This window comes from Lucilia sericata, unplaced genomic scaffold (genome assembly GCF_015586225.1).
Source record: "Lucilia sericata isolate MDLA Ls3-8-SP2 unplaced genomic scaffold, ASM1558622v1 Contig001951F_arrow, whole genome shotgun sequence".
Lineage (NCBI taxonomy): Eukaryota > Metazoa > Arthropoda > Insecta > Diptera > Calliphoridae > Lucilia > Lucilia sericata.
Genome location: NW_023995825.1, coordinates 34,069 through 49,741, shown reverse-complemented (window position 1 = coordinate 49,741; position 15,673 = coordinate 34,069). Strand labels below are relative to the sequence as shown.

Below are 15,673 nucleotides of genomic sequence, written 5' to 3'. Positions count from 1 at the left end.
TCAGTTCTAGTTTAGTTCTAGTTTAGTTCAGTTCTAGTTCAGTTCTAGTTCAGTTTTAGTTCAGTTTTAGTTCAGTTCTACTTTAGTTCTAGTTCAGTTCTAGTTCAGTTCTAGTTTAGTTCTAGTTCAGTTCTAGTTTAGTTCTAGTTCAGTTCTAGTTCAGTTCTAGTTCAGTTCTAGTTCAGTTCTAGTTCAATTCTAGTTCAGTTCTAGTTCAGTTCTAGTTCAGTTCTAGTTCAGTTCTAGTTCAGTTCTAGTTCAGTTCTAGTTCAGTTCTAGTTCAGTTCTAGTTCAGTTCTAGTTCAGTTCTAGTTCAGTTCTAGTTCAGTTCTAGTTTAGTTCTAGGTCAGTTTTAGTTTTGTTCTAGTTCAGTTCTAGTTTTAGTTGAGTTCTAGTTCAGTTCTAGTGCAGTTCTAGTTCTGTTCTGTTCTAGTTCTAGTTGAGTTCTTAAAAAATATCTCGTGATATAGAAAATATTTCTGATAATAAATATATTTCTTATGAAAAATATTGCTATAAAATTTCTTTTTATAAAATATTTGAAATAAATTAAGGAAAATTGCCCATAATTACTCTATTTTGCGCTCCACTGTTTTGTTGTCTAGAAAAATGTGGTTATAAAATGATGACAGGTTACATTACATTCTTGATAATTGTGGGAAAATTGTATTTTTATGTTTATTCGTTTGTTATTTTATTTGTGGTATTGTTGAGGGTATATATGAAATAACTTTAAAATACATTCATGTTTAGTATTTGTAGTCGGGTTTATTTGTTGTTTTGATTTTTTTTTTTTTTTTTTTGTTCAATAACCGATATCATTAGTATTCGAAAAATGTTCTATTAAACCGTCATTAATAAACATTTAAGAATAATAACAACAACAAATATTTCCCCCCTTATATTTTGGAAATTTAATAGGATTGGTGGTGAAAATTTCTCGATTGAAAACTGCACACAACCTGTTGATATGGCAAATTTTCACAGTGTCGAAGGACTCATACCCTTCATCCAAAGCCAAAAAAGGAAAATAATATATGACTGACAAAACAACACAAAAAAATAATTATCATATTGATTATGTCAATAATACCATTAACCAACAAACAGTCATATTTATTTTCAATAAACAATTTTGCAAATCAACCCCTGTTATTTATTTTAATTTTTTTTTACAACACAAATGACACATCCTTTTTGGGTTTTTGTGAAATTTATATATTTTTAATTTATCCATAATTGCCAATAAACAAAGAACGGTTTGTACGTGCAAAAGTGGAGGAAATGGCAAAACATATCCTTGCTGCAAAACGACAGACAGACAGAGAGACCCAAACAATAGGTAAACGTTGTTGTCTGTATATTGATTGTTGTATTGACTTAAGACTGACAGGCGTTAAGTGTTGATTGGTATTGTTTTATTGTTTGGTGTGTGTGTGTTTTCTTTTGCGTTTTCAAATTATTGGCAAAATTGAAACTAATTGAGTTGTTTATTATTTTTGTTTAATTAGCATAAATAGTTAAATCTAGAAATTAATTTTATAATTTGAAGCAAATAAGGGAAGGGTCCTTTGATCAGGGCTCAATAAAATTAGGGAATAGAAAGGGAGACAAAGGGATTTTTTATGCAAACAAATTAACTTACTAAATTGTGCATTCATTATCCTCTTATCCATTGCAGTCGGTGGACTTAAGGCGATTCTTAAATAGTACAAGAAAATAATCAAGATCTTTAATATTTATACCAAGGATATTGTAAATTTTAAGTACAAATTTGAATTCCTTCAACTGATACATATGAATACCAAATGAAACTGAAAAGATAATAAGATTTGCAAATAAAGAAATTTCTTGTGTTGCTTGTTATAGCAGATTAATCAGAATTCTACATCAGGAAATATTGGAATTTTTAGGCTTGTCACACTTCGGCCAATGTCAGTATTCAAAATATTGATGGCACTAGTTCAGATCTAGTTCAGTTCTAGTTCAGTTTTAGTTCAGTTCTAGTTCAGTTTTCCTTAGTCAGTTCTAGTTCAGTTCTAGTTCAGTTCTAGTCAGTTCTAGTTCAGTTCAGTCATTTCTAGTTCAGTTCTAGTTCAGTTCTAGTTCAGTTCTAGTTCAGTTCTAGTTCAGTTCTAGTTCAGTTTAGTTCAGTTCTAGTTCAGTTCTAGTTCAGTTCTAGTTCAGTTCTAGTTCAGTTCTAGTTCAGTTCTAGTTCAGTTCAGTCAGTTTCTAGTTCATTCTAGTTCAGTTCAAGTTCAGTCTAGGTTCTAGTTCAGTTCTAGTCAGTTCTAGTTCAGTTCTAGTGGTCTATGTCAGTTCTAGTTCAGTTTCTAGTTCAGTTCTAGTTCAGTTCTAGTTCAGTCTCGTTCAGTTCTAGTCAGTTCTAGTTCAGTTCTAGTTCAGTTCTAGTTCAGTTCTAGTTCAGTTCTAGTTCAGTTCTAGTTCAGTTCTAGTTCAGTTCTAGTTCAGTTCTAGTTCAGTTCTAGTTCAGTTCTAGTTCAGTTCTAGTTCAGTTCTAGTTCAGTTCTAGTTCAGTTCTAGTCAGTTCTAGTTCAGTTCTAGTTCAGTTCTAGTTCAGTTCTAGTTCAGTTTCTAGTTCAGTTCTAGTTCAGTTCTAGTTCAGTTCTAGTTCATTTCTAGTCAGTTCTAGTTCAGTTCTAGTTCAGTTCTAGTTCAGTTCTAGTTCAGTTCTAGTTCAGTTCTAGTTCAGTTCTAGTTCAGTTCTAGTTCAGTTCTAGTTCAGTTCTAGTTCAGTTCTAGTTCAGTTCTAGTTCAGTTCTAGTTCAGTTCTAGTTCAGTTCTAGTTCAGTTCTAGTTCAGTTCTAGTTCAGTTCTAGTTCAGTTCTAGTTCAGTTCTAGTTCAGTTCTAGTTCAGTTCTAGTTCAGTTCTAGTTCAGTTCTAGTTCAGTTCTAGTTCTAGTTCAGTTCTAGTTCAGTTCTAGTTCAGTTCTAGTTCAGTTCTAGTTCAGTTCTAGTTCCGTCTAGTTCAGTTCTAGTTCAGTTCTAGTTCAGTTCTAGTTCAGTTCTAGTTCAGTTCTAGTTCAGTTCTAGATCAGTTCTAGTTTAGTTATAGTTCAGTTCTAGTTCAGTTCTAGTTCAGTTCCAGTTCAGTTCCAGTTCAGTTCCAGTTCAGTTCTAATTCGGTTCAAGTTCTAGGTCAGTTCTAGTTCTGTCAACGTTTTATTACAACTGTTTATAACACCTTACATCACACTATATTTTAACATTTATTAAAACTAACCCATAATAAATTCTACGATTAAAAAATCTAGATCAGAAACCCAGTATTCGAAATACCTAAAATTGTCATAAAATTTTATATAAATTTTTATGCAAAAATTGTAAAACATAAAAAATATTTTATAGCCACGTACAGGTATGGAATTAAACGATCTAAATAAAAACCAGCACGATGTTTAAATTTTTTATGACTCTTTAAAGCCAAAATAAAAGCAAAACTATAAATAAAAATATTAAACTATTTCAAAACTAACCTAAACATAAAATATATATAAAATGTGAATTTTTAACAAAAATAATTCTTTTATTTATGTTTAATTTCTTTTTAAAGAATTTCAGTCCAACAAAAATACATAAATATAATATTATTAAAATTCATGTGCCTTTAAATAGAGAAGTGTGGATTTCTTAAAAAGGTAATTTAAATTTAAGTTAAAAGTAAATGATATATTGTTGGGATATTTAAATTTCTTTTTAACATTTGATCATTTTTAAAATTTATGTTTCATTATTTTTTGAAATTTGAATAATTTTTAAGGTAATTTTACTTTTTTATTATATTTTCCTTTTTGTTATTGTAATAATTTATGACACGATACAAGTTGGTTATTAGGAGAAGAAATACACAAAAGACAATAACAACATTAACATGAACACAAAAAACCTGTCATATGACATCAAACTGTCATAAAAATGACATTTGATGAGTGTTTTTCATACTTTGAAACATTTTTCAGCTATTTAAACCCAAATTAAAAACAAAATGAAAAACTATAATACCAAAAATATACATTTGTAAAACTGGTAATAGTTTCGTTTTGTTATTTACCTATAATTATGTGGTCATACTGTATTTTTCTTGTAAATGAATATTAAGAAGAATTAGGAATTCACATTTACAAACATTTAATATACATTCAGTGACTACATCGGCTCAATTCATAACGGCTACTATAAATTATAATAACAATAGTAATAATTGAAAAAAATAATAAAAATTAAATGCATGAAATGGTATTTTAGTTGGTAATGGAGAATTTGGGAAGACCTCTTATATCTTGAGTTAGGATAAAGTGCAGGGTATAATAAGCACTGGGGAACACATGTGAAGAAAAGTATTTTAAAAATTATTGTTCTAGCTGAGTTCTAGTTCAGTTCTAGTTCAGTTCTAGTTCAATTCTAGTTCAGTTCTAGTTCAGTTCTAGTTCAGTTCTAGTTCAGTTCTAGTTCAGTTCTAGTTCAGTTCTAGTTCAGTTCTAGTTCAGTTCTAGTTCAGTTCTAGTTCAGTTCTAGTTCAGTTCTAGTTCAGTTCTAGTTCAGTTCTAGTTCAGTTCAGTTCTAGTTCAGTTCTAGTTCAGTTCTAGTTCAGTTCTAGTTCAGTTCTAGTTCAGTTCTAGTTCAGTTCTAGTTCAGTTCTAGTTCAGTTCTAGTTCAGTTCTAGTTCAGTTCTAGTTCAGTTCTAGTTCAGTTCTAGTTCAGTTCTAGTTCAGTTCTAGTTCAGTTCTAGTTCAGTTCTAGTTCAGTTCCAGTTCAGTTCTAGTTCAGTTCTAGTTCAGTTCTAGTTCTGTTCTAGTTCAGTTCTAGTTCAGTTCTAGTTCAGTTCTAGTTCAGTTCTAGTTCAGTTCTAGTTCAGTTCTAGTTCAGTTCTAGTTCAGTTCTAGTTCAGTTCTAGTTCAGTTCTAGTTCAGTTCTAGTTCAGTTCTAGTTCAGTTAGTTCTAGTTCAGTTCTAGTTCAGTTCTAGTTCAGTTCTAGTTCAGTTCAGTTCAGTTCTAGTTCAGTTCTAGTTCAGTTCTAGTTCAGTTCTAGTTCAGTTCTAGTTCAGTTCTAGTTCAGTTCTAGTTCAGTTCTAGTTCAGTTCTAGTTCAGTTCTAGTTCAGTTCTAGTTCAGTTCTAGTTCAGTTCTAGTTCAGTTCTAGTTCAGTTCTAGTTCAGTTCTAGTTCAGTTCTAGTTCAGTTCTAGTTCAGTTCTAGTTCAGTTCTAGTTCAGTTCTAGTTCAGTTCTAGTTCAGTTCTAGTTCAGTTCTAGTTCAGTTCTAGTTCAGTTCTAGTTCAGTTCTAGTTCAGTTCTAGTTCAGTTCAGTCAGTTCAGTTCTAGTTCAGTTCTAGTTCAGTTCTAGTTCAGTTCTAGTTCAGTTCTAGTTCAGTTCTAGTTCAGTTCTAGTTCAGTTCTAGTTCAGTTCTAGTTCAGTTCTAGTTCAGTTCTAGTTCAGTTCTAGTTCAGTTCTAGTTCAGTTCTAGTTCAGTTCTAGTTCAGTTCTAGTTCAGTTCTAGTTCAGTTCTAGTTCAGTTCTAGTTCAGTTCTAGTTCAGTTCTAGTTCAGTTCTAGTTCAGTTCTAGTTCAGTTCTAGTTCAGTTCTAGTTCAGTTCTAGTTCAGTTCTAGTTCAGTTCTAGTTCAGTTCTAGTTCAGTTCTAGTTCAGTTCTAGTTCAGTTCTAGTTCAGTTCTAGTTCAGTTCTAGTTCAGTTCTAGTTCAGTTCTAGTTCAGTTCTAGTTCAGTTCTAGTTCAGTTCTAGTTCAGTTCTAGTTCAGTTCTAGTTCAGTTCTAGTTCAGTTCTAGTTCAGTTCTAGTCAGTTCTAGTTCAGTTCTAGTTCAGTTCTAGTTCAGTTCTAGTTCAGTTCTAGTCAGTTCTAGTTCAGTTCTAGTTCAGTTCTAGTTCAGTTCTAGTTCAGTTCTAGTTCAGTTCTAGTTCAGTTCTAGTTCAGTTCTAGTTCAGTTCTAGTTCAGTTCTAGTTCAGTTCTAGTTCAGTTCTAGTTCAGTTCTAGTTCAGTTCTAGTTCAGTTCTAGTTCAGTTCTAGTTCAGTTCTAGTTCAGTTCTAGTTCAGTTCTAGTTCAGTTCTAGTTCAGTTCTAGTTCAGTTCTAGTTCAGTTCTAGTTCAGTTCTAGTTCAGTTCTAGTTCAGTTCTAGTTCAGTTCTAGTTCAGTTTAGTTCAGTTCTAGTTCAGTTCTAGTTCAGTTCTAGTTCAGTTCTAGTTCAGTTCTAGTTCAGTTCTAGTTCAGTTCTAGTTCAGTTCTAGTCAGTTCTAGTTCAGTTCTAGTTCAGTTCTAGTTCAGTTCTAGTTCAGTTCTAGTTCAGTTCAGTTCTAGTTCAGTTCTAGTTCAGTTCTAGTTCAGTTCTAGTTCAGTTCTAGTTCAGTTCTAGTTCAGTTCTAGTTCAGTTCTAGTTCAGTTCTAGTTCAGTTCTAGTTCAGTTCTAGTTCAGTCTAGTTCAGTTCTAGTTCAGTTCTAGTTCAGTTCTAGTTCAGTTCTAGTTCAGTTCTAGTTCAGTTCTAGTTCAGTTCTAGTTCAGTTCTAGTTCAGTTCTAGTTCAGTTCTAGTTCAGTTCTAGTTCAGTTCTAGTTCAGTTCTAGTTCAGTTCTAGTTCAGTTCTAGTTCAGTTCTAGTTCAGTTCTAGTTCAGTTCTAGTTCAGTTCTAGTTCAGTTCTAGTTCAGTTCTAGTTCAGTTCTAGTTCAGTTCTAGTTCAGTTCTAGTTCAGTTCTAGTTCAGTTCTAGTTCAGTTCTAGTTCAGTTCTAGTTCAGTTCTAGTTCAGTTCTAGTTCAGTTCTAGTTCAGTTCTAGTTCAGTTCTAGTTCAGTTCTAGTTCAGTTCTAGTTCAGTTCTAGTCAGTTCTAGTTCAGTTCTAGTTCAGTTCAGTTCAGTTCAGTTCTAGTTCAGTTCTAGTTCAGTTTTAGTTCAGTTCTAGTTCAGTTCTAGTTCAGTTCTAGTTCAGTTCTAGTTCAGTTCTAGTTCAGTTCTAGTTCAGTTCTAGTTCAGTTCTAGTTGAGTTCTAGTTCAGTTCTAGTTCAGTTCTAGTTCAGTTCAGTAGAGCTACTGAACTATTCATTCTATTTTTCAGCAACTCATATTAAAATCCTTTGTATGCACTTCTTGTTTCTCAAAGCTAGTTGCAAAACCCATAACTAAGCGAAACTACCAAAATTGCTATATAGCTCATTAATATAGTTCCATAGAAATGACAAAATGTGTATGAAGAAAAAAACTAAGAATAAACGCAACCAAAGAACTCAACACGTCATTTGTTTAGTGAATTTTTTTTTTTCTTTAAAGAATTTCAAATTAACAAAAACATACACAAATAATATTCTCTAAATAATACTACACTAAAAACTGCTAAAAAAAAAACTAAATAAACAGCTTGCGTGTCTGTTATAATTGATGATAAATGTTGTGTAATTAGAAAATGTCAAGTTTTTTTTTTGAAATGAAATTAAAAAAACACAAACTCTAACAGAAAAAAAATATATGGTACAAGACAAATAATCATATGGTCATCTAATAATTTACATTAAAACTTATAATTAGACATGTTATTAGAGAAAATACACATAATACTCCTTTTATAATAATACAGTTTAGTTTAGTTGGAGTTTTCTTTTGTTTTTAAACAGACGACACGCATTTGAATTTATAGACTAATTTTAAGCGTTTAAAGTTTGAGAAGTTGCTTTATTTGAAAATTGTTCTTGTTTTGAAGGAATAATAATGGTATTTTATGTTTAAATTGTGGTTTTAGAGAGATTTTTATTGTTGGAGGAATAAAAGGGTTAACTAAGTGTGGCAATGTCAGTGGTTTTGCTATTGATGGGACTTGACTGCGGATGGGTATTGTGGGTTTAACATGATTAGTTGTGTAAGAAGAAATAAATAGTAATTAAAATAGTTTTGTCAGTTAAATGGACAAACTTTTTTTTTTTTGGATTTTCTTCATCATCATGTTAGAATTTATTGAATTTCATATTAAACATATAACAAAACAAGAACTTGTATGTTATATAAATATATAGGTATCGTATAGAATTACTTCCTTAAAGTCTACAACCCCCCATAGAGAGTATGGCTCCGAAAGCTTGAAAAACAGTAAAAATCTTAACGGGAATTTTGTTGTTTGTTTATATAATCTTTCTCAAAAATGAAATGTACCCCTTGTCCACTATTCATATGGATTATTAAGACAAATAGTAATCTAAGCAAAAGAAATCCTACCAATATATGAGCTTTTTTTTTTCTTCCTTTTTTTTCATTTTTAAGTATTTTTTCAATTGAAGTAGTAATTTGAGTCGACATTCTCCTTTCTCATCATTATTATCATTGTCATTGTCAGCATTGTCATCATTATTATCATGGTTGTGTTTTTACTGATATTTTATGTTGTTGTTGTTTTATGTTTAATATCACTAGTCCCAAGAATTATAAACAAACAACAAACGAACGAACCACACCGACAAGCCGGACGGACGAACGGATGGACAGACAATTCAATTGAAGTGAACTAAACTTAACAGGCCAAGCCTTTTCTCCGAATATATATATTCAGACAACATATTGTCTGTTGTTGCCATATATAAAATTTTAACGAGGAAGGGTTAAGAATTATAAGGAAAGCAAAACAGAAAAACTGGTTTAATTGTCATTTTAGTCTATTTTTATCAAAATCTAACCTTTAACTTTGAGTTAATCTACAGATTTATCATCTAGAAGCTTTAGCCTGATCAGTTTTATTCCTCTTCTTTACTTTCTGTTGTCTTCTTTAACACATCTATAACACAGACGGCTCGCGCCCCTCCTTGTCTCCTAATACCTCCAATGTTGTAGTTTAGCATTAACTTTAGTGGTATCCCTTTATAAGTATACCTGACCTAACATGAGTAAAGTTTTTCCTTCAAATTCCTCTTGGTAAAATAAGCTCTATTTGACATGGATATTCTGTCAGTCATTCCGTCCCGCATGCTATTATCGTTTTTAACTGAGCTTTAGCAGTTATATATATATCTGATTTGAGAGTTTTGTGCATCTACTCTCATTCGCTGACATTTTCATGTCATCAATTTTGGCCTTTTTTTACTCAGGCCCATCTCCTTTACTAACTCATAGATTTTTCTCAACAGCTCGTCATGTAATGAACTGTTCGCCCCACGATTGAGACTTCATCCAAATCCGAGAATAGACAACGCAACGTTGTCAACATTACAACAATTCGTTGTCGAAATCTAAATTTTATACATAGCCGTTGTCTAAATGTTAACAAGAGTGGTCAGCTCACTATTGTTTGTTAACATTTAGACAACGGATGTGTGTAAAATTTAGATTTAGACAACGAATTGTTGTCAACATTACACAGTGTTGTCGTACGTATGTATGTACTTTGACAACGGATGGTATTGAAAAATTATAAGCAGTTTGGTGTCAATATGGTACCAGGCGTATATATTTTTTCCCCCTCTGTGTAAGTGTATGTCTAAGCCACATTTGTAAAATTTTTAATGATTCTATTACAAAAGAAAAACTTTGAAAACTGTTAATCTGCCTGGTCGGCTTCAGTCCGCCCGTATGTAAAAGTTTTTGCGTCTAAGGTTTTATAGCGAGATTCCCTTATAATTTTCTTACCCTTCTTATGGCTTGGAAAGAAGACCAAGACCCTAAGACTTGGAATTAGTATATGTTCCTGAGTATCAGTTTATAGGAAGCATCGACACCGTTGTCGCTAATCTAATCGAAAGATTAAATGAGGTTAATATGGCATATGCCTTAAGCATAACAAACTTGGGTCCAATCATAAGTTCCCGTGTGAAAGTACTAAGTATTCCTATTCCAGCTGATCAGCGTTGCTTTCAGGACAATTCGTTTGGCAACTCTAGATGTTATAGTACAACAGATATAACACTTTTGTTATTTAATTTATATGAGAAATGCCACGCCCACTATATATAATTATCCCATTTTTTTCCTCTACTTGTTCATATCAGTATCAAAGTTGACTGTTGAGGACTATAGCTGTTTGGGTTTCCCATATATACGAAGTTTAGTATTTGATTAATATGTGAGATGCCACGCCCAATAATGTTAGTCTGCATATTTTTACCCAAAATGTTTATACGGATGTCAAAGATGAACGGGCATATTCTGAGGATATATATGCGGATATATAAAGGGGCATTCCCTTGTACTACAGCACAGTGTTCTAAGTTTATAAAAAGTTGAAAAATGGCGGGGAAGGTGTAAATAATGGCTGTAGGAAAATTGTAACCTTTTGACATGTTTACCAACTGGTAAATGTCTGGTTATAACCAATATGAAAGTTCCTAAGATGGAGTGTTTTAAGGTTTAATGTCAAGCGTGAACTTTTCATGTATATTATAGATAAATCCTATCTTATAGTGAACTTAACTTATATTGAAATAGGTGAGAGCATTATCAAGGGTATTAACTGTTTGGTGGTAGTATATGTATGTCCCCATGTCCAGCGACCCATGCTAGCGTAAACGTTAAATGTTTCGCTACAAACGGCGAAACAAATTTTGAAGTAGTGTTCATGTTCTCAAGCCAAATGAATAATATATAGGAAATCTATTAGATCCAATTCACCTTCAATATTTCACTTCACACATAACCCTTGCCAATTAGCCTCGTAGCTATAAATGAACCTGTCTATATGTATTTCTATCTCAATGTCTGTCCACTACTTTTTTTTTTCGTTAACCATATTCTGTACTTCACATTCACTTGTCGCATCAACTTCAATGACATTAAAAAATAAAAGTATGTAAACTTCGTTAAAGTTCCTTAGGGATTGTTTCGATTGCTGTGTTGTTTTTTCTCTCTCTCTCTTTTAAGTCCCCTGTAGTAGTTTGTACTTAAAAAAAATGTGTGTTTTTTTTTTGTAACTCTTATAAAAAGGGACAATTTTCATTCCACAAATAATTAGGGTTCAATTTTTGCATCAGTGCATTTTCTGTTGAAAATAAAATGTGTCTTAATGGCTGAACTGAACAAACTAAGAGACGGATAGGCAGACGTAGACTCAAACCTGCAGAAAAATAAGCTAAATCTAAACTAATTATGAAGTCTTTCGCTCTGCAAGGAAATATTCACGGCAATAATAAATTACAAAATTATTAAAAAGAATTTAAAGAAATTTTAGAAATTAAAAACATCTTAAATTACCCAGACTATGGATAAATATTTGAAAGTTAATATTTGTTCGTACATATTATTATTGACACTGGTTTTGAGGTGTCAACTACAAGAAAAATACAATTTTTTAACTATAACTAAATTCTACTATGAGTCTAAGTTTTAGGCACTAAATTTGATACTTTATTTAGCTAAAAATTATTTTCCTTAGAAATTAAGTAACAAGCGTACATATGGTAAAAAATTATGGTCTAAGTAGCCTAAACTTCATCTTAAACTTATTTAAAAGTACTGAACATTTTAAAGTTTATATTAAAACTGTAAACCAAATCCTTTTGCCAAATGTTCACAGAAACACCTTAAACCTCCTCTCGAAATTACAAAATCTCAAGCCATATTTATACCCTACACCACTATAGTGGGGAGGGTATTATACGTTTGTGCTGATGTTTGTAACACACAAAAATATTGGTCCTACACCTACCTTTAAGTATATACTCAGAATCACATTTTGAATCGATTAAGACATGTCCGTCCGTCCGTCTGTCCGGCTGGCTGTCCATGTAAACCTTGTGCGCAAGGTACAGGCCGCAATTTTCAAGATAATTTAATGAAATTTAGACCAAGCATTTTTTTGGCACAAGGACGAAGCCTATTGAAAATGGTTGAAATCGGTCCATTATTTCACCTAGCCCCCATACAACCGTACCTCCCGATTTGGGCTTTTTATGACATAATTTCGTCAAATATACTATGTATTATCTCTCTATAAATTGGCACAAATAAGTTTTATATAAGTATAAATGACACTGCAGATTTTCGTAATGATCGCCCCTTATTTGACCCTAGCCCCCATACAAATCCCCCTTCAAAAAATGTCTTAAACGTCTCATAATTAACTCAACATAATTAACTACATATTATTTAAAAATATAACCTGTTCCCAAATTTAATGAGGATTGGCCCATGTTTGACCTATACTCCTATATATGTAAAGCCTCATTTAGAAAATTTGGTTTTTATCAATAAATTGGTTAAATACTTTGGAATTAAGGTTAAATTCAACATAAAAGTTTCTTTGTGAAAAATAAAAATTTTTTAAATATACTCATGGTGTAGGATGTTATATGGTCGGCCATGCCCGAGTATACTTTCCTACTTGTGTTATTATTAATTGCAAAAACCAAAATAAAATTATTAATTATCTTCTTGTATTATTAACTACTTAACATTACTAATAACAACAGCAAATTCAAGTACATACGAAAAAAACATAAACTAAACCAAAAAACAAAAGAAAATATTAAAACAAAAAACAGTAGAAGTGGAAACTCTTAAAAAACGCGATAATTTAATTAACACAAAAAAAATATGATAAAGAAAAAAATGTTTTATAAAAATGAGAGCAATAATAGAAGCAAACATAAATGAAAACGCTTTGAAACATGCTGTTCCAATAGTCAGTTATTCAGTCACTCTAATAGACATACTGTCAGTCATTGAGTCTAACAGCTAGTTAGTTAATCGAATGAACCAAAATATACACTCACAAAAAAAAATAGTCTATACAAACTGTGAGCATATAGTATGCGATCAAAATGTGTATTTATTTCAATTTTAATTAATGTGCAGAAATCATGCAATAACAAATTGTAGACAATTCATTACCAGTAATTGATTATAATTTGTACTATTTTTTTACAGTGCGAGTAATATTGTATTGTCTTCGATATCAATTTAATATAAACTACAACAAAACGAATACTACTTTCTATTATTTGTATTAATTTTGTTGTTGTTGTTGGTTTATTGTAGTCTGATAAGACCAATAGCTAAAATAATAAAGATAAAGTTAATGAATGTTTAAAATGTTTTCAAAAAGTTAAGCACTACTGTAAGAGCCATAAAAGAAAAACATCTTGTATTAAGTAAACAAAAAATGAACCGAATTATATTTAATTTACAAGAAATTAATAAGAGCATATAAAGAAAAGAGAAGTGGGTACCGATTTAATGTGAATTAAATTAAGCAAGATCAAATAGAGCTGCAACCGAAACATAATAGGATGTTGGGTTGGATACAAAATGCCTCAAAATTCGAAGTGAGATGACAGTCTTTATATCTATCTATCTATCTATCTATCTTCTATCTATCTATCTATCTATCTATCTATCTATCTATCTATCTATCTATCTATCTATCATCTAACTATCTATCTATCTATCTATCTATCTATCTATCTATATTCTATCTATCTATCTATCTATCTATCTATCTATCTATCTATCTATCTTTCTATCTATCTATCTATCTATCTATCTATCTATCTATCTATCTATCTATCTATCTATCTATCTATCTATCTATCTATCTATCTATCTATCTATCTATCTATCTATCTATCTACTATCTATCTATCTATCTATCATCTATCTATCTATCTATCTATCTATCTATCTATCTATCTATCTATCTATCTATCTATCTATCTATCTATCTATCTATCTATCTATCTATCTATCTATCTATCTATCTAACTATCTATCTATCTATCTATCTATCTATCTATCTATCTATCTATCTATCTATCTCTGTCTATCTATCTATCTATCTATCTATCATCTATCTATCTATCTATCTATCTGTCTATCTATTTATCTATCTATCTATCTATCTATCATCTATCTATCTATCTATCTATCTATCTATCTATCTCTATCTATCTATCTATCTATCATCTATCTATCTATCTATCTATCTATCTATCCTATCTTATCTATCTATCTATCTATCTATCTATCTATCTATCTATCTATCATTCTATTCTATCTATCTATCTATCTATCTATCTATCTATCTATCTATCTATCTATCAAACGAAGTAACTGAATTCGCATTGAAAACATAGCAAACAAGACCGTCTTTTTGACTCGAATTGAGTAATACCGATCAAATTGTTATCTCCACATGACATTTCGAAATTATAAAAAATAGTTGAGACTACAGATAGATCTATTGTTAAGAAATCCGAATTTTTGGATTATGCTATTTTTGTAGTAAATAAAATATATGTTCAGGATCTTACCTTAACTAAAAAAATGATGAAGTACTCGAATATTATCAGAATTAGTTCGGTAAAATATGTTGATAATCCAATTTAATAGGTATTAAGCTAAAAGCACAAGTTTTATGAAACAAAATAAATTAAAAAAAAAGTTTTTTTAAAAAACGTTAACAATTTTATTTTTTAATTAATTTTTATCTTTGTATTTCAAACTAATGGAAGTTTAATTAATCTAAAAAGTCCAATAAGACCAATTCAATATGTAAAATTTTCATCCAACTATCAACAACACCTTAACTTTCATAATGCCCACTATCTTTTACAAGAAATACCCATAACAATTATACACAAAAATTCCTTCACTATACAAAACAACAACCAAACAATACTAGTGGCAACACTAAGCTCAACATCAAAACAATTCTGCTATTTTTTTATACTATTTTCCCTCTTTATTTATTTGTTTTTATCATTCTTTATCAATTTTATTTTAACATCAAAATTCTTAATTTAACATTGTGCTTTTAGCTTAATAACAAAGAAGAAAAAAACACGCGGGTATTTCACAAGTTTGCTACACAAACAACACAAAACTTTAAACAAATTTTACAGCAAAAATACACCTTTATTTGATAAGTTTTTATTAGTCCAACATTTGTTTAATGTTTAATTAAGTTTTAATTATACTTTACTTCAATTTTAATAAAATTTAATAGAATTTTCTTTATTTTTCACTAAATTCCAATAAGAACACTTTGCAAAATGTGACAAACACACGAACCGGTAGAATAAAACTGAAAGAGAGATAAAGAAAAACTTAAAAACAGCAAGAGAACTTGGTGGAGAGAAGAATTCTGTTGGCCACTGTTGCCAATTTAGCTATTTTCTCGTCAAATCTAGCGATTTTTAATCCCATTTTGCGGGGAAAAATATGATTTAGCTATTAGCGGGAAATCTAGCGATTTTTCTTTAGATCTTAAGGCATTTTTTATTCATTTATATTTTGATAATATCGCTTAAAAGTTACGAATGACGATATTTACATATATGTATGTATATAAAAATATGCATTCAATGTAAGTTATTTGAGTTTTAGCTGTGTGTATTATACTTATTTTGAATGTTCTGAAGAACATAATTAGGAGTAAATATTTGTGCGTATGTACAGGTAAAGTTATACGAAAAACTTTAAAAGGGGTATATTTTGTTGTACTCAATTAAAAAACGAATATTTAATTATTCTAGTCTTTTAGTAAATGAGTGATATGATAATAAAATTTACCATAATTCTAAAAATTAGTGAACATTGGAAATAAGTGATGAAAGGATCGGTCCATAAAGTCCTAAAAATTTACAACATTTCTAAGGCGTATAGGGCCGCATATCGATATCGCAGATAAACTTCCCACAAAAGGAGTGTATAATAATCTTGGGTGCCCCGGTAGTCTAGTTG

The 15,673-nt window shown here is 30.7% G+C and overlaps 1 long non-coding RNA gene across 2 annotated transcripts; it reads right to left on the bottom strand.

Moving 5' to 3' along the window:
• Window positions 1–1,639: 1,639 nt before the first annotated feature.
• LOC119613063 lies at window positions 1,640–15,017 on the bottom strand. Of its 2 annotated transcripts, none has more exons than XR_005232202.1 (3): window positions 14,844–15,011; window positions 14,242–14,328; window positions 1,640–1,701 (listed from the first exon to the last, which is right to left on the bottom strand). It is a non-coding gene; the product is annotated as an uncharacterized LOC119613063 (long non-coding RNA). The 2 variants fall into 2 exon arrangements; XR_005232201.1 differs by having other exon boundaries at window positions 1,654–1,701; window positions 14,913–15,017.
• Between the last annotated feature and the right edge of the window lie 656 nt (window positions 15,018–15,673).